General features: G+C 38.0%; 1 protein-coding gene across 1 annotated transcript in view; it reads left to right on the top strand.

Moving 5' to 3' along the window:
- Positions 1 to 19161, top strand: part of Megf10 (multiple EGF like domains 10) — a 215192-nt gene that overhangs the window by 110365 nt on the left and 85666 nt on the right. The gene's annotated exons all lie outside the window — the stretch shown is intronic.

Genomic DNA, 19161 nt, shown 5'->3' with positions numbered 1-19161 from the left:
ATATTAAGAGAAGTGCTTACTGGGCAGTTTGATAAGCAAAGTATATACATTTTTCCAGACATCAGCAGATGTTACACCCCCAGGGCTCATGACTACCCCTGTTTTAAGTTTTCAGTGTCAGGGTTGTATCCCCCCCCCCTCCATGGAGCGGGCCTCCAGTCCAATTGGAGGGGAGTTGGTTTCCACCATGACAGACATGCCACTATTGTGCCTGTTGGCTCATTTGGCCTGGTTGGCCAATTATAAGGCTTGCAGTGTCCACTGTTGAGTATCTTCATTGGTGGTACCTCTTTCTCCCATTGAACTACATGTAGAATGGCTTCTTCCAGCTTTCTGTCAGCTGGTCTACATGGAGGAGGTTATCAGCTCAGTTCCAGCAGGATTTCTCAGTGGCCTTGCAGCCCAAGTATGTGGAGTGTTCAGCAATAGCGTCTTACCATTTATTCCTGGTGGGAAACCAAGGGCTATGGCAATGGCCTATAATGTTTTGGGAGCATCAGGGACTTCCCTGGCCAACAACTCACTGGAGGTATCCCATCCCTGGCACTGAAAATTTTCTAACAACAATCTATGGCTCCTGAGTGTTTCCATTGTCCAAAACCAGAGGATTCCATGACGTATTTACATCCTCTTAGATTTTGATTAGCTCTCCCTCCACTTTTCCTTTACTCAACCTCTTCCCCTGACCTTACTTTGGGCCTTTTCAGGCCTGCTAATCTGTCACAGTTTTAATGAATATTCTATTTCCTAAATACTAAAGTTAAATTTAAGCACCTTATATATAAAATAAAATACAAATAGAAGAAGGAAAATTAAAAAGGAACATGAAAAGGGAAACATATGTATAACAAACAAATAGAGCCATTTTAAAAAGTATTTTATTTATTTTTACTTATTTACTTATTTGACAGAGAGAATGGCAGATGGTGCATGTTGGGGGGAGAAAGGGAATGCACCCATCAGGGCCTCTAGGTACTGCAAAGGAACTTCAGACACATGCACTACCTTGTGCATCTGTCTTATGTGGGTACTGAGGAATTGAACCTAGGTTTTTAGGCTTCACAGACAAGCATCTTAAGTGCTAAGCCATCTCTCTAGCCCTATAACAATATTTTAAAAGTTGCTATGTCTCTTCTCTGAAATTGGTCACAAAGCCATAATTATGATGTCTATGGCTTTCTTCTTCCTCTAACCCCTGTATTTCCCTTGTTCTCAGCCAGTAGCTGAGCTGCCTGAAATACTTTACCTGATGGAATGGTTCAAACCATTCTCAAAAGATTTGAGTTCTTGCCTGTTCACAGTCAATTTCTATTTAACTTATACTGGGCGCAAAAACAGCAAAGGCTCCCCAAGGGGATCCCAAGGTTCCAGGCTCAATTTCCTATGTGTAGCTCAACACACTTTTCCCTTGAAAATAAGGACCAGTAACTAAGCCAGAAGAGTAATCCTTTCATTCACATCAGGACTCTAAAGTGGTCAGATGGCAATAAATTAATCAGTACATGCAGCTTTTGTTTCTGATGTAGATGAGGCTTAGACTGAAAAACACATTAAAAATGTGTTTTCACAACTCCACTTTAGATTTGCTATGGCTGCCCTATCAGTGGAGGGCAGACCTTCCCTTCCTCCTCTGAGACACAGTCAGTATTCCCAGCTTCCAGTGATTCCTTCCATATAAAACTAGATTTGTCATTTATCTGTGCAAAGTTTGTTTCCTCAGAATAAAACTGATTTACTTGACTAGACTCAGGTGTATTACTTCTTTTAAAATTTGATTAAAATGATTCTTTTGAAAAATTTCACAAATATTTTTATTAGCATCCTATTGTGTACCCCCCATATATGTGTGACACTGATATATTTTACATGCCTCCTTCTTTTTTCCCCCTTTCTTCCCCCATTAATCTATCTCTTCAAGTATAAACCCTCTATTTCTTTTCCTCTCTCACTTGGTGATAAACAACTCTTTGAGAGTAGGGTCCATGTGTTATTAATCTGTTAATCTCTGTTGTGCCTGATGTGTGGATGAAGTACAGAAAACGTTTATTTCACTTTATTAGACTATATGATTCTGAGGTCATTTGTGTGTTCATTGTGGATTTTAACTGAATAACTATCATGGCTAGAGTACTATATTGGATGGTAGCGATACAGGAACAAACTGCATGGTTGCTGATCTCACAGGCATCATAGCTTGGGGGCAAAGGAGACAGAAAGTGTGATGAAGAACATAGTCCAACCAGAACAAGCAGTCTTAGGAAGACTAGATGGAACTAAAGTTAGAGAGGTTTCTGAGTAGACAAGGCATGAAGGCCATGTTGCAGACAGAAAGCAGATTGACATCAGGTAATTGAAACAAAGACGATTAGACTACTTTTCCAGTAACTTCTCTGAGAAGCCAAAGAGGAGGAGCAAAGAAATAAGGAAGTAAATGCAATGTTAAGGAAAGGGCTTCTTTATTTTCTCAGAAGCTGATAGGATGGTGAGAGAACAGAGGGAGAGCTGGAGACTCAGTTGAGAAAGGAGATTATTTAATTGAGGTAGGGTGGCAGTCCAAGGATATGATGGGATCCCAGGTACTAAGAGAAGCATTAGCAAAGACATACTCCCTGTTCCCCGCAGAAAGAGAAAGGAGAGTCTGACTGGAGCAGATGCAGATAGGTTTCTGGGTGTCTGTGGTTCTGGTGTGCAATAGGGAGGAGGACTTGAGGCAGTTTGTGTTTTAGGACTCTTTCTTTCCTCTCTCTTCCCCTCCATTCCCCTTCACTCCTCTTTTAAACTGACAATCGAGGTAATATGTTGATATTTGTGGAAAGTTGGCTCACATTGACCATAATGACAGCAATAGTTGATTCTTTGTTTTGTTGTTGCTGTTTGTCTGGGTTTTTTTTGATGTTGTTGTTGTTGTTTGTTTATTTTGAGGTGTAGTCTCACTCTAGCTCAGGATGACCTGGAAATCACTATGTAGTCTCAGGGTGGCCTTAAACTCACAGTGATCCTCCTACCTCCACCTCTCTGCCTCCCAAGTGCTGGGATTAAAGACAGTGCCACCATACCCAGCATGTTTTCTGAGGCCAAGACTCACTGTAGCCAGGGACCTGAAACTTAGTCCCACTCTTCAGTGCAGGCTGGCCTGGAACTTGTGGTGATCCTCCAACCTCAGCCTCTTGAGATTATAGATATGAGATACTATTTTTACAGAATACTTTATTGGTCTCCAAACATCACTTATGCAGTTAATTCCTGCACAAGCATCAGTACAGAAATTAACTTATTTTTTGCTCATAAAGTACTGTGAGATGATAAAAAATAATGGCTCTGTTTACAGATTAGGAAACATAAATGCAGAAAAATAGACTTGCCTGACTTTCTGTATGTGGTAAATGGTAGAGAGATACATGTTTCACAGCCAGAATCTTTAACCACAATAGTGTACTATATTCTGAAGCTGGAAAGGAGGTACATGAAAGTAGCTAGACTCAGAACATGAGGAAGGAAGAGCAGCAGGCAGAAGTAGATGCCACCCCACAAATACCAGGATAAATCCTCGGACAGACATTAGAGATGACGAATGATACAGTTAGGGCTTTTCTCATTTGCCTTAGTCAGGATGTTGGCCCAGATTATATTCATTATCTGTATCAAGCAAGTTATTCTGCATGTGACATACTTTAATTAATATGTATATGCAGTTATAGATACCTTTCTTTGTGCTGGAGACCCTTTAGATCTTTCCTATGAACAGTAATCACACATTTGTTTTCTCAACCTATGTAATCTTATTTATAATTTCCTAAGTGTCTAGAGAAGAACTTATTTATCTTTTGGTGATAGGGCACAACTGAGAGTCCCAAATATGCCAGCAGTCCACCAAACAGTATTCAAATGTGTGTCCCTCAAGCTCTTTTTGAAGTTAGTATCAAGTAGAAGCAAAGCTTGAAATTAATTTTAGCCTAGAAAATACGTGACAAGATTTTCTTTAGTCACTAGTAGTATTTCTGGTTCTTGTAAGTAGTGAAAAAATACCTAAGAGGCAAGTCTTTCTCATGCATTTTCAGTTACAATGTAAGGAACACTGATAACCTTTTGTATTAGGAGGCATGCTGTGCAGTATGGAGTAATAAGATGCTGCCTGCAGAGTATTCACATGAATGAATACATTTGGAAGACATTGTAAACCAGAAATTGCAAAAGCTGACATATTGCTCAGCAAGCTCTGCTGTATAGATCTATTTCCCAGACACAATAGTAAGATCTATGTTGTCTGAAGAGAGGAGACCCTGGGAGTCCAGAACCCACAGCCAGTGGTTAACATACCCATACACTGTCAGAATTACTTTGGAAATCAGTTTGATGGAGCAGCAAGAGGAAGCCATTATTGGATTCACTGGTGTGGGGGCAGGCACCAATGCTAGGTTGGGGAAAGAATGGCTCATCAGAACTGCCTGAAGGTAGCTCATTGATAGACTAATTCCTTTGATGGAAGTCATATACAGAAATGGCTAATTTTGCCTTTCTGTGGAGTCTGACATCTTGGCCATTAACTGACCTGAGAACTTCCACTCTCACTCTTTCAACCCCATCCTCAAGAGAATTGCTCTCATCCTAGCTGCTTTCATGCTTTGCTTCCATCAGAGTTAAGAGTTTCTATTCTATACCCTTGTGAGGATTAGATAGGAAATTCCTGCCCAGTCCTCAGAACTGTGCTGGCAGTATCCAACATTGTAGTGGCAGAAAAATGATGTTTGCATAACTTCCACCTCTGTTTTGCCCACAGTTTTATGGCTAGACAACAGGTGAAGCAGCTGTGTGTGCCTATTTCATCTTCTACAAGTCATACCCTTTTCTACCTGAGTCCTCTTGTCCACCATGGCTTATAAAAAGTTTCCCATACTAGATCCTTAGTGAAGTATATGTTCTTGTTTTTCATTATTTACAACATCTGACAAGGGTTGTTTATACCAGATCAATGCATCTCTGGTTTATGCTGCTTCAGACACAGTGAAAGTAGCATAGATGTTCATATTACTCATGCTAGTTGAATTCATATTCAGTGACTAGAAAGACAAGGCTGGCTGTCTTGTCCTGATGTTTAGATCTAATACATATGATTGATTTTTTTAAGTGTAATATCCATTTATCAGAATCTTGTTGGTTTAACTCCAAAATTTAACCAAATATAATCCCTCTCACTACATCTACTGCTGCCATTCCCATCCAAACCATCTTCCTCTCTATCTTACTGATTACAGTAATGTCCTTGCTGGTCTCTCTGCTTCTCTCTTGGACCTACTGAGTCAATTATCTGTTTTGATAGAGTGATCTTGTAAGAAGGTGGTTCTGAGCAGGCTTCACTCCTTTCTCAGGTTCCCCAAGAATTTTTTGTGTAGATGTAATAAACTTTATGATCCACCAAGCCTGAAAAAGCTTCCCTAGTTCCCAATTTCTCATCCCACCACTTTTGAGGGTATCACACTGTTCAGCTTCTAATTTTGATCACTCATTTAATTTCTGTCTGTACAGTCACTATTTCCTATGTCTTGGATATTGGTCTCCCTGGAGTCTTAAGTAGCTGACCTCCATATTTAAAGAGTGTCCTCTATTATTCTCTATTACATTTCCTTTTTGTTTCTATTTTTACTGTTTTGTTTTTAAAGTTGAGTCTCACTTTAGCCAATGCTGACCTGGAATTCACTCTGTATTCTCAGGGTGGCTTTGAACTGACAGAGATCCTCCTACCTCTGCCTCCTGAGTGCTGGGATTAAACGTGTACACAACCACACCTGACTTTATTTTTATTTTTAAATGGCAATCTTTGGAAAGATTTGCTTGTTTACTTGTTATTTAGTCTATTTTATCCTCTATGATGTAAGACCCATAAAAGCACAAATTCTGTCTACCTAGCATTTAATGTCCAACAGAGTTCTAGGTATGTTATAATATTCAGTAAATGAAAGGAATAAGGACATAAATGTACCAAGAGCAGTAATAGATTCAAACATGAACTGTGAGAGGTGATTAACATGCTGTGTCTTTTGAGGTGCTTTTAATTAATTGAGCAGCTGAAGACCATAAGCAGACAGGCAAGGCATCTTCAAGTCAAGAAGGAAGTGGCCAAGGTCTGCCAGAGAAAGGGTATGATTAGAATCTTTCTGTGACTCAACTCCAGTGGCTTCAGGATTTGCCTTGACTGTGTTCAATGTAGATAGACACTTGTATCATTGGATATAGCAAAACATTACTTGCTTGTACACTGGCAGCTGCAATAAAATTGGAGAAGCTAGGCAAAGTATTCCAGATGCAGTTTCCATGAACTAAAGAAGATGTGGATCTGGGAGTTCCTCACTCCCAGGAAGGACACAACTACCCCTTGATGCAGTGTAAGCATCAAGGAAATTACACGTGTGGAGGTGTGACTTTTGAAATGATGGCATGAGGACTCAGAAAACTATTTAAAGTCAGCCTTTATGTTAATAGTGGATGCCTAAAAATTTTGCTACCTGAACATCTACATATTCTTTCTCCAGGTGCTGATTCTGTAGGATTATATAGAATTTAGCTGTTAATTTGTACCCAATTAATGTAGGAACAGTAACAAATTGAGCAAAGAAATTCATACTACAAATGATTTTAAAGCACATAGAAATGTGTAGAATTTCATTATTTTTCTGCAGACTTCCTTTTAATGAAATAAATAGCAAGGAATAACTTAGCCCAGTTTTTTTTTTTTAAATAAAAATGAGCTAATAGGGAACAGAACTATTAGATAATAAACCTTTCATATAAATGTATAAAAACTATTTTCTGATTACAACACTGTGCTTCCTGCCTGCTTTGCTCTGAGTGCAATCATACCACATACAAGATGGTCCTGATCCTCCCATTCCCTCTTCCTGTTGTCTACTCCTGGTTCTGGTAGGTCCCATACATCTTGTTTTAGGGTCTTATGGGGTTACATTGTCAGTGGGCTGAAATTAAGTGTTTTATATAATTTTATAATCCAGAGTCTTTCTTGAGTATAGATAATATTTTATTGTGATTATGTCAAAGCATTTTTAAATACGTGAAATTTTTCTGAGAGAAAGTTAAATAAATTAACCATTCTTTTCTTATTTGACCAAAAAAATCTCTTAATTAATAGGTAACCTAGTTGATTTCAAACAGTTTGAATATTTTTGCCTGTGGTATGGAACAAATTAAGCACATTTAAGTTGCAAAAAATTAGTGAAGATAGTAAGTAACAAATTGATAGTACTTATCTTATCCATAAATACTATTCCAATAGGTTAAGTTGTAGATTCTGTAAGAACATAGGCTTGGATCATGAAGAAATGGTTTTATCTTAAAATCCCATAAAAACGAGAATCTTTCCATTCACTACTATTGCATATAACTAATGAAGGTAACTTTCAAAGATCATTCATATCTTAATGAAATGGAATGAAAGGGAATTGCTCCTGTAGTCAGAAAATACATTCTCAAGAAAACTATATTGTACTTTTTAAATGTCCAGTTAGTAATAAAGATTCTGGACATAGCGTTATTACTCTGGAATTTTAGACAAGTCACTTATGGCCTCTGCCCATTAGCCTCTTTGTCCAAAATGAAGATAATATTTGCATAGTAGTGGGTCTGTATACTTATCCTTCCATCTCACCCCATATCCCATCACCTCTTAGAAGCCCATTCTTTCCCTCCTTTCTCTCCTTTTCCTGAGTATTCGATGAAAAGCATCTACAGTGGAAGTAATTCCTCTATTCTTAAGGATCTGTCACTGAGCACATCCATTTTGTAGTAAGTCTCATTGTAGAACAATCTCTCCAGCAGATAAAAATCTTAGTTGTAGTTTTCTTCTTTTTGTTTTGTTTTTTATTTTTGGCTTTTCAAGGTAGGGTCTCACTCTAGGCCAGGCTGACCTGGAATTCACTATGTAGTCTCTATAGTTTTTATCTTATTAAGAAGCAAGTAGCATTTGCTCAAGAAATAGAACTTGATAGCCTCAGAAGATGCTTAACAACATTTTTTATAAACATTTTTTTTATTTATCTACTTGAGAGAGAGAGAATGGATGTGCCAGGGCCTGAAATTAGGGCCTCTAGCCACTGCAAATGAACTCCAGACACATGTGCCACCTTGTGGGTACTAGGGAATTGGACTTGGGTCTTTTGGCTTCATGGACAAGCACCTTAACCAGTAAGCCATCTCTCCAGCACAACAACATGTTTTTATATGTATATAGGAGTTGTATGTGTGCATGTAGGTATTCATGTGGATCCATGTGTGTGTGTGACTTCATATGGATATGTTATGGAGGCCAGAGAAATCAGTGTTGGGTGTCTTCCTCAACTGTTCTCCACCTTATTTATTGAGATAGTGTCTCTCACTGAACCCAATTTACTAGTTGGATATCCCTGAGGATCTACCTGTCTTTACCTCCAAAGATCTGCAATTCCAGACTTGTATCACCATGCTCAGCATTTACATGGTCCTGGGGATATGAACTCAGGTCCTCACACTTACACAGCAAGCACTTTACTGACTAAGCCACCTTTTCTATCCTTTGACAACATTTCAATAGACTAATAAGTGAGCAAAGATATGACAAGATTTCTCAAGGCAAGCCATCCTGTAACATTTTTCAAGGTTGTTACTCTTTTGACATCAGATAATACATTTAATCCCCCCCCAAATCCTTATTTAATTCCAGCACACAGTTTATATCCTTGAGATTTTCTTGCAACATGAATACAGCCACAAATAGGCTCTCAGAGAGAGATACCAATATTACATTAAAGTACAAACATGCCCTTTCTTTCTGGTTCATAATTTGAGATAAGCCTACATTGAAGACATGAAATGGTAGTTTAACATTTAGCAAACTTCTTTTTTTTTAAAGAAGAATAAGGGTTCTTTCTCACCCAGTGAACAAAATTAATCTAAGTAACACAGGGTGGTTGTCCCAGAGTGATGGCTGGCACTCTGTCAGCTCTTGGAGAGCTTTTGACATGTGAAGGACATGGGGTTTTAGTGCTTTCAGGAGATGGGGAAAATACATTTTTATTGTTCTTCTTCATGGATGGAGAAGCTTTACAAAGTTGTTTTATTTTTAATGCCCCTTGATCTTTTGAATAGGATCTTTTCTTCTCCATTAACAAAGGGACACGCCACAGCCTTGTTAGCCTGAAGCACAAGGAATGAAGTCACAGGAAGATAAAAGACCCTGAGGGGATGAGGCTTAAGAAAAAGAGTGTATGCTTCAGGAAGAACCATGTTTTTCTATATTTTGATACAGTGGGACATTATTTTGGTCTCATAAAACACTCACTCTGTAGAGATATTTTCCTGAAAGTGACTTTTTTTGTGCTTTATCTATATGTTAGAACATGAAAGGTTGATTTTCTTTACTAATAAGTTCTCTGGTCATAAGCTTTCTTACATATAAATGCAGTGGAGAACACCCTCAGCCAAAACACATGTAAAAGTTTTTTTAAGTCATTGTGCTGACTTTTCTATGCCCTATTACTAGATATTTGACATTTATATGTTAAGGGTGCTCAACACGCATCATTATTTCAAACAGCAACCTTAATGTGGTTTGTTATGTATGACAAGCTGATATTTTTTGCCATCGTAAGTTTGAGCTCTTTCAGTATGTTATCCATCCTGTAAGTGTGTGGTAAAATGTATCTCCAAGATTTATGGGCCCCATGCAATCCTACAATTAGACATAGATTCCAGAGGTACTAACCTAAGATTAAAAAAAAAAAAAATCTTGGTCTATTCAGTTAATCTGTGGTTGTCTAGAGCTAACACAAACACACAGAACTAGACACTTGTGATGCTCTGTAGTTTAGAAATAGCTGCCTTAAAGAAGTCTCTTTAGAGTCACTGGGTGTTTCAAAGTTGCTTCTGTGATATTAGTTGGTGAACTGTGAGCACAGATGTATAAGCTAACTTAAGCCAGTAGAATTGTTTGTTGACTATTATTTTTGTAAGACTGTCCAGGTTTTATTTATGTCAATCTATTTCTTCATTCCAGAATGAAAATTACTATGAAATTTGCTTGATTATTTTCTCTTCCACATTTAGGGGATCCATATAAGCCTATATTGCTGGATATGCAATCATCAAGTGGGAAACTTCAAAATCTACTGACTTTTTAAAAAATATTTTTATTTGCAAGCAGAGAGAGGGAGAGGGAGGGAGGAAGAAAGAGAAATAACAGATGTGCAAGTGTCTCTTACCACTGCAAATACCTTTAAGTTCTGAACCATGTCTCCAGCCGTAAACCTACTTTTAAATGAGCAGTTATAGGGCTGGAGGGATGGCTTAGCAATTAAAGCACTTGCCTGCAAAGCCAAAGGACACAGGTTCAATTCCCCAGGACCCATATTAGCCAGATACACAACGAGGCGCAGGCATCTGAAGTTTGTTTACAGTGGCGTGCCCATCCTCTCTCTCTCAATCTCTCTCTCTTTCTCTGTCAAATAAATAAATAAATAAAAATAAATGAGCAATTATAAATAGGATATAAATTAGTGCAGAGATTCCTTGAACACTGCATATATTTCAGGCTTACTTTTAGAGTTACTGAATGATTTTGTTTTGAAATTCATGTTATGAAGAGGAAGTTATCCCTTCAAGCATTCATATTTCATATAAGACAAACAAATTATACAAACCAATGTCAGGCATGCTCTTGTAACTTTGCATACAGTTGAAGGATGTTGTCCCAGGACATTCTTCTTCCTGGTGTGGGATGTTTCAGTGGGTACACAGTTGAATAAAATTGCTGCTGCTACTAGAGCTGGGCTACATCATACATAATATCAGGTACTTTTATGTCATTAGTATGTCTCCCATACTCATTTTATGAAAATAAAATTAGATCTAGCACAATTTGGAGATGTGCTCAAGGGTCCATAGTTGTGAAGTAAATGTGGTCCAGCCAGAACGTGGGTTTGTCTAATGTATATTGGTTATGCCTTCCCTGTCTGTGAGCCAGCAAAAGATTGAAGAATTTGGCACCAACATGAAGTTGGTGGTAAATATCACCTAAGACCAAAATGACTTCATTCTTTCCTTCCAGTCCCGAGCTGAAGGACTCAGTGTGCTTTTATTCCCCCTCCAGGCCATCTCTCCATTTGGCATTTATATTTGTCTTTAAGTGTGCTCCTTCTCTGTCCTTTGTCTGCTTGAAGACAAGAGATTTACTATACCATCTTCATTCATTCAAAGACTTTTCCTAAGGCCTGCTTTTAGTCAGTAAATGTGTGATTGTGGACATGGTAGGATATCTCAGAACTATTCTAATGAACCTACTGCTAACGCTTGAAAGCCTGGGAACTGTCATTTTAGAAAAACAAGTGATACTGCTCAGAGAAGTAGCCCTGAAATTTTTTTTTCTAGGATTTTCCACTTTAAAAATCAAAAGAAGCTGTTGGTCTTTACGGATGCTGGTTTTGTGCCTGGTGAATAGAGTTGGAGAAGACTGTAGCTTTTGAGGCATTATGTTGAGAGATTTGGGTTCACATGAGTGAACGCTTGCAGTTCAAGGCTGACTGACTTTGAGCACATTAGTATCTGAGTTAATGTTGCACCAGAATAATCATACCTATATCACTGAGTTATTGTAAGGTTTTAATAAGATACTTTTATAATGTCCTTAATAATGTCTGGTACCTGTCAGGAGGTAATATATTTTAGAAATCTGTCCTTTATCCCCACACCATTATCCCCATCTTTTTTACATAAAAATTGAATTGACAGTGGTAAGGAGAGAAGAATCCACCTAGAATTTTTATAATATTTTAATGAGTTTCCATGCTTCTGAAAGTTCTAGCCTTTATATTTACAATCACTTTCATTCATTTACTAAGTATTTCTTAAGTCCTATCCATGTGCTGGGTGCTATATGGACTTAGTTTTTAAGTCTGTGCATTCCTTAAGCCAATGACTGACATGCTATTTTCTTTTCTATTTTTAACTTTTTGAATTAGTAATTTAGCTAGTATGTAAAATGGGCTTAATTATGATATTTTCATACATATATAACTATACCTTGCTTTTACTTACCCCTACTGCTCTCTTCATCATATATTCTTCTCTCCTCTCATGGGTCCCTTTCCTCTCTCTAAATAGCCCCTCTTCTATTTTTCATGTCACATGTATCAACAATATTGCCATAGTGAATTTTCTGGGTTCTTACTTGCATAAATTATTATCACCTTATAGAAGCTTTTCAAATCTGACCATTTCCTGAATTTCATTTTTCCTTTGAGAAATGCCCTGTGTTTTTATGGCTAAAGCAATTTTCTGCTTTTAATGCCCTTCAATCTTGAGTTACTGGTTAACCTCAAATGATTTCTCAGAGTACTTATCATTTCATGTTCTGCCATAATATGGATAACATTGGACTAAAACATAATTATAAGATATCCTTCTTACTTAATAATATAATTTCAGAGGCTGGGAGATGACTCTGGGTAAAGGTTGCCACATTAGTGTGAGGACCTAAATTTAGATTCCAGAGCTCACATAAAAACTGGGTGCTGGGATGTGGAGAAAGGGAATCTCTAGGATTTCCTAGCACAATGGGTGAGATCTATGTTTGGTGAAAGACCCTATTTCAAAAAAGTCATGTGGAGGGCTGGAGAGATGGCTTAGCGGTTAAGCGCTTGCCTGTGAAGCCTAAGGACCCCGGTTCGAGGCTCGGTTCCCCAGGTCCCACGTTAGCCAGATGCACAAGGGGGCGCAAGCGTCTGGAGTTCGTTTGCAGAGGCTGGAAGCCCTGGCGCGCCCATTCTCTCTCTCTCCATCTGTCTTTCTCTCTGTATCTGTCGCTCTCAAATAAATAAATAAATAATTAAAAAAAAAAAAAGTCCTGTGGAGAGTGTTAGAGTAAGACACCTAGCATCAACCTCTGGCTTCCACATGTACATACACATACATGCATGTGCACCTACATGCACACATGTATATCCACACACATCATCACACATATGTACCCTCACAGAGAACACACACACACAGTACTCCACCTGCAGAATGGGCTTGTGAAGGGGCTTGTTACCTTGTGTATAGAAAGTGTTGGTGAATACTGATGCTACCACTTACTAGCTGGATGGCTCTTTGTGCTAAATGCTAAAATAATAATACAAATCTTATTATTGTTGTTGTTAACACTACAAACAGGTGTATAAAGCATGGAGCACCGAACCTGAGATGCTATAAATGCTTAGAACATGAGCTTGTTTATTTTTAAAAAAGATGAGTTATTCTTTGTTTTTCTCTTATGCCAAGAAAATATATATTTATTGTAGAAAATTTAGAAAATATAGCTAAACTAAAGGAATAAAAGATCAAGACCTGGATATAGTCCATGATGTTATTTTACTATGGAGTCCTTGTGTGTTTCTGGCTTTCTCACTCTCCCCTGTCCTCCAGCCACCAACTTAATGTAATTGCTGATATTTTGATCTTTACACCTAAATTAATGGGAGTTTCATCTGATTCATTGCTGATTCAATTCTATTGTTAAAATTGGATCATATAGTACATACTATTTTAATCTACTTTTTATAATATGATATTACAGATTTTAGTTTATTGAATATTCTTCTATTACATCACTTTAATTGTGCACTGTATTTTGCTATACAATTATGCCAGTTTTTTCAGCAGTCTCCTATTCCTTGCAAATTAGATTGCTTCTATTTTTTCTATTATAAAAAATTATTGTGCCGAGTGGGGTGGCACATGCCTTTAATCCCAGCACTCAGGATACAGAGGTAGGATTGCCATGAGTTCAAGGCCACTCTGAAACTCCATAGTGAATTTCAGGTCAGCCTGGGCTAGAGTGAGACCCTACCTCAAAAAACAGAAACAAACAAAAAAAAATTGCCCACTTGGGACCACTCCTATTTTACAGGAGCGCTGGAGTCTTTCCTTCTCTGAAGTGCTATAATACTCTATAATAAAATCTTTCTAAACTTCAAAAAAGAGTGATGAGATAAACATCCTTACAGCTTTGGAAGGAGAAAATACAATGTTTTAGGGCATAGAAGATAGGAGATATGTGCTTAGCTCTTGACTTGCTGATAACTGAACAAGCCACGTGGATTTCTATACCTATGAAAGAAGGCTAACAATGCTGCCTGTTCCATAGGATCTCTGAATTAATTCACCTTAATCCTTAAGAAGAGTCTGTGGACATATCTGGTTTTACTAATATGTAAAGTATTTTGAATTGTTATTGTTTTTGCATGCATATAAGATTAATTCCTTTGGATCCCATTCCAAATCCCTGCTTTATGGATAAAGGACTTTGATACACTCTATCAGAATAATCTCTTTTAAAAATATTTTATTTATTTGTAAGTAGAGAGAGACAGACAAATGTGAAAACAAGAGAGTAAGAGAGAAAGAGAGAGTGTATAGGTGTGCCAGGGGCCTCTAGCTGCTATAAATGGACTCCAAATGTATGTGCCACATTGTGCATCTGGCTTTACTTAGATACTGGGGTATCAAAACTGTGTTGTTAGCTTTGCTGGCAAGTACCTTAACTGCTGAACCATCTCCCTAGCCCCAGAATAATCTTTTCAAAAGATGTGGTGATTTGTTGTCCTATGGCACTGGATGCAAGTGTTGGTTTCTATGGAATGAGAAAGATTACCATCATCACTGTGTTAGTTCATTATTATGGTCATCATATTCATGAATCATGGTGCAGATTTTTGCAGGTTAATGTCTGAAATCACAACGCATCTACTCAGTGATGTAAACCAGATAACTATCATGATATGTTCATATGAATCCCATTCACAACTGTTAAGGTCAAAAAAGGGTATCTGTCTTAACATCTATGATAATTTTGGAGATATGAGCTAGGCAAGCACATAAAAATTGTGATCTAGGGCTGGAGAGATGGCTTAGCGGTTAAGCTCTTGCCTGTGAAGCCTAAGGACCCCGGTTCGAGGCTCAGTTCCCCAGGTCCCACGTTAGCCAGATGCACAAGGGGGCGCACGTGTCTGGAGTTCGTTTGCAGAGGCTGGAAGCCCTGGCACGCCCATTCTCTCTGTCTCCCTCTATCTGTCTTTCTCTCTGTGTCTGTCGCTCTCAAATAAATAAATAAATAAAAATTAAAAAAAAAATTGTGATCTAAGTGCAAACTGGAAAATAGACAATGCTGCTTAGCCTGCGTATCAGTAATGTGCAGAAATATAAAATTTCTCTGCTTCCTTTGGAAGTTTGGGGAGAGCTGACATACAGGGAGAGACAGAGAGACACAGAGAGATACACAGAGGTCTCTCCTGTCTTTTGGAGGAAGACCTGGAAGACCCAAGAGGACAGGAGAGTCCAGGGGAACAGGTCTATTATTGCTGCCAAATTCTACACTTATTTCTACATTTTTCTTCTTGTTACCTACAAGCTACAAAAAATGGTGGAACCCCTACTGCAGCTGTATAAAAGCCCAGAATGATTTCCATGAACCTTCTGAATAGTGCATGCATTATTCTCTCTAAGTGCACTGCTTCCTGCATTTGCTGTCCTGCTTTCTGTTTAGAAATCCTCTACCTTTCACTGAAATATGCCTCACTCTACTTTTAGGTTTTAGCTAAACTAAGGCCTTACCTGTCCTATTCTGCAGTAGTTACACTGCCTTATACAGTTTTTCAATTGCTTACTGATATGGTATTAATGCCATTAAGCTTTTAAGAGTATGTCCACTGTTGTTCATCCTTGAACTCCAGGTTTAGTACCATATCTGGTACATGACTAATAGTAAATATTGTTCAATACAATGAAACAGTATCCAAGTCATGAAATGTGACCTAAGGTTGCTGGGGTCATTGGAAGTTATAGCTATAGAGTTCCAGTGTGAGTTCATTGTTTTGGTAGGACCCAACCCTTACTAATTTTCACTTAGGCTTGGAGCATGGTCTATATACTCCCGATATTACACAGTAGTCTAAAATTCCTTTTATTTCTAATTATTATGAGATACTATTAAAGCAACCTGTCCGGGCCCACCTGGAGTCCTCATTAACATATCTCTTCAAATATCTGCATGAATCTGGGCATACTGATTCTGCCAGCCAGTCTCCAGCTGTTATCCTAGTGAGAGTGAAGTCAGAAGCTGAAGGTGAGTCATTGTTTACTCACTAGCATTTAGGGTCCTTTCAATGAATCTGAAAAAAAAAAAAAATTGTCCCATTTTTTTCTTACCTATTAGGATTCTCAAGCTATTTCCATGTTAACTATGTTTTTTCCAAGTTGTCAGTAGGAATACCTCTACAGTGACTTTCTCTTGTTGGAATGAAACTTTCACCACTTTAGATTTAAATGTTCAGTAAAAGATGTCAGATGGTGTTTGTTTAGACTCTGCCCAAATGTGCTGCTCAAACTGAGGATAACTAGTCAAATTTTACACTAACAAAAGGACCAAATCAATACATTGTAGAACTTGTAGGAATCAGAGAAGAAAGCTGGCTTTGTACTATAAACTTTGTAACTCACTGGGATACATTTAAGAGTGGATGCACTGGAGTAGTTAACTATGATAAATGAAGAAAGGAAAGGAAGTCAAGATGATACTTGAATTCAACTCAGGCTTTTGTGTCCTCCTCATTCTACTTCATGACCATCTGCAAACTTCTATATGTGAATTCTGCCTCACCCCCAGTATCCCATATTGCTCACAGTGTTCACATTGTGAATGCCATGCATCAGTGGTCTGTTAGAGAAATATGGCCCAGAACAGAAAAAACGTCACTTCAAAGCATGCCACAGTGCTTAAACGGAGCCAGGAAGTTAATAATGTCAGCTTGTAATATTTCTTTGAAAGCCTGAAACTCTTTTTTTCTAGGCTCATAATTATCAATTCCTTTAGTAAAGCCATTTACACCATAAAGAGATGTCTTAAGAGTTTCCTTCCTTAAGGACTTCCTGTGTTTAGTAAAACTCCAAGAAAATAGGGTTGGTTTCTCTCTCACTACTTTGCTGGAAAACTGTTGAATGGGAAGTAGAAAAGGGTCATGGAGGGGAGAAATGGGTCCTGTTCCCACCACACCTCTTCCTACCTCTCTCCTGATTTTATAAAACATGTTTTGCAAGACACATGTGCTTAAAACCCACTCTTAACCCAGTGTGGCAATGGTGAGAAACCCTCTGTACTAATCCATTATAGTTTTAAAAATGTTTTTCACACAATTTTGGTATTCTTTTTAAGATACTTAGCTAAAAGTGCCTATTGTGTCTATTTGTGAACTTTGATATGAGAGCAAACAGGTCTTTAATTCAATATCTGAGGCTCATGGAACTTGAGAGAGATGCAGAAACTTTGGAAAGGTTTCAGCAAAGAAGATGAATGGAGGTAAATACATTTATGAAGAAGTAAAAACATTAAGGCATGTACTGTATAAAAGAGCTGATCAAAGTTGCCTCCATGTGTCAGGAATAAGAATTCATAGCAGAGATAGAGATGATAGATAGATAGATAGATAGATAGATAGATAGATAGATAGATAGATAGATAGATAGATAAGAGAGAGAGAGAGGGAGATGAACTGGACTAACTATCCTGGGATGTTGTCAGAGGAAAAGGATGTCAATGATGGATTTGTCTTAGGTGGAAAAAAAAAGATTTTCTCTACTCTTTTTTAATTTTACTTTGTGTACTGTGTGTGGTACATGCACATGTGTGGATATGTGTGCACCCTGGTGTATACATGTGTGTGGAGACCAGAAGAAGATGGTGGATGTCCTCCCTTATCACTGTCTTACCTTATTTCCCTGAACCAGAATTTCTCATTTAACCTGGGACTCACACCAGTTTTTTAGTTAGACTGGCTTAGCAATGAGCTTCAGTGATCCTCCTGTCTCAGCCCTCCCTGGGCTCTGGGGTTACACTATAGCTGGCTTTTTGTGTAGGTCCTGGGGATCAAAGTCAGCGCCTAATCCTTACATAGCAAGTCCTCTTATCTGCTGAGCTATCTCCTCATCCCTAGTTTCCCTTACTTTCAACAATTGAAGAACTAGGGAACAAGTTACAAGGGATCATATAATTTATTTTCTAAGACTTTAAAACTAGGAAGATTTTACTAATCTAGGATGCTTTAGAGGGCATAAAATAACATGGCATGTACATTTTAAAAATGTGTCTTTTTTCCTTTTAAGATCCTAGACCAAAGTTATAATTTAAAAAATACCCACATGTCCATATATATAGGCAATAAAAAACTGATGAATAATAATGATTTTTAAAAATTTTCTTGTTTATTTATTTATTTGAGAGCGACAGAGAGAGAAAGAGGGAGAGAGAGAGAGAGAAAGAGAGAGAGAATGGGCACGCCAGGGTCTCCAGCCTCTGCAAACTCCAGATGCGTGTGCCTCCTTGTGCATCTGGCTAACGTGGGTCCTGGGGAATAGAGCCTCAAACTGGGGTCCTTAGGCTTCACAGGCAAGTACTTAACCGCTAAGCCATCTCTCCTGCCCTAATAATGAATTTTAATTCTCATTTTGGAATTGCAAACTAATCTTACTTTGTGAAAGAAGAGTGTGAGCTCTTGGGTAATTGTTTTGTTCATCTGACTAAGTTTAGTAATTCTCATTGTTTTCATTTCTGTTAAAGTGTGCTTATTAAAATACGAATGAAACCAAAACTATACTGATTAAAAAAGAGAATTATTTAAACCTCTGGATATTACAGAATCAAAGGTAAACTCAAATATTGGAAGACGGATCCTGCACTTCTAATCAATTGTTTGTGTTATACCTGGAGTTACTGCTTTTTTACAATTGTGATTCTAGATCTGTTGAATTTAAAAACTTTTCAATCAGCATAACAATTTTCCCTTAGAGTTCCTGGTGCGGTATATATTCTGTAGTGATTTTTCTGGTAACTAATAAATGAGTACACTTCAGGCTGGGTGCTATGTATTGAGTAAAGCATATTTTGTCACCCTTAATATTCGAGAATGTCTGGGATGTCATTGTTTCTCTCTTCTGCACCAGCTTTCCTGCTCATTGACTTCTGCTTTGCAGCCATCCTTTTAACTCAGTTTTCACCTTGAATACATCCTCCAGTGTTATTTTCTTCTTTCTTTTACCTGCGTCCATTATCTTTTTGTGTGTGTGTGATTTCTTTGAGGTAGGGCCTCA

This window comes from Jaculus jaculus, chromosome 12 (assembly GCF_020740685.1).
Source record: "Jaculus jaculus isolate mJacJac1 chromosome 12, mJacJac1.mat.Y.cur, whole genome shotgun sequence".
NCBI lineage: Eukaryota > Metazoa > Chordata > Mammalia > Rodentia > Dipodidae > Jaculus > Jaculus jaculus.
The sequence above is the reverse complement of the archived record's forward strand: the minus strand, read 5'-3'. Positions and strand labels throughout refer to the sequence as shown.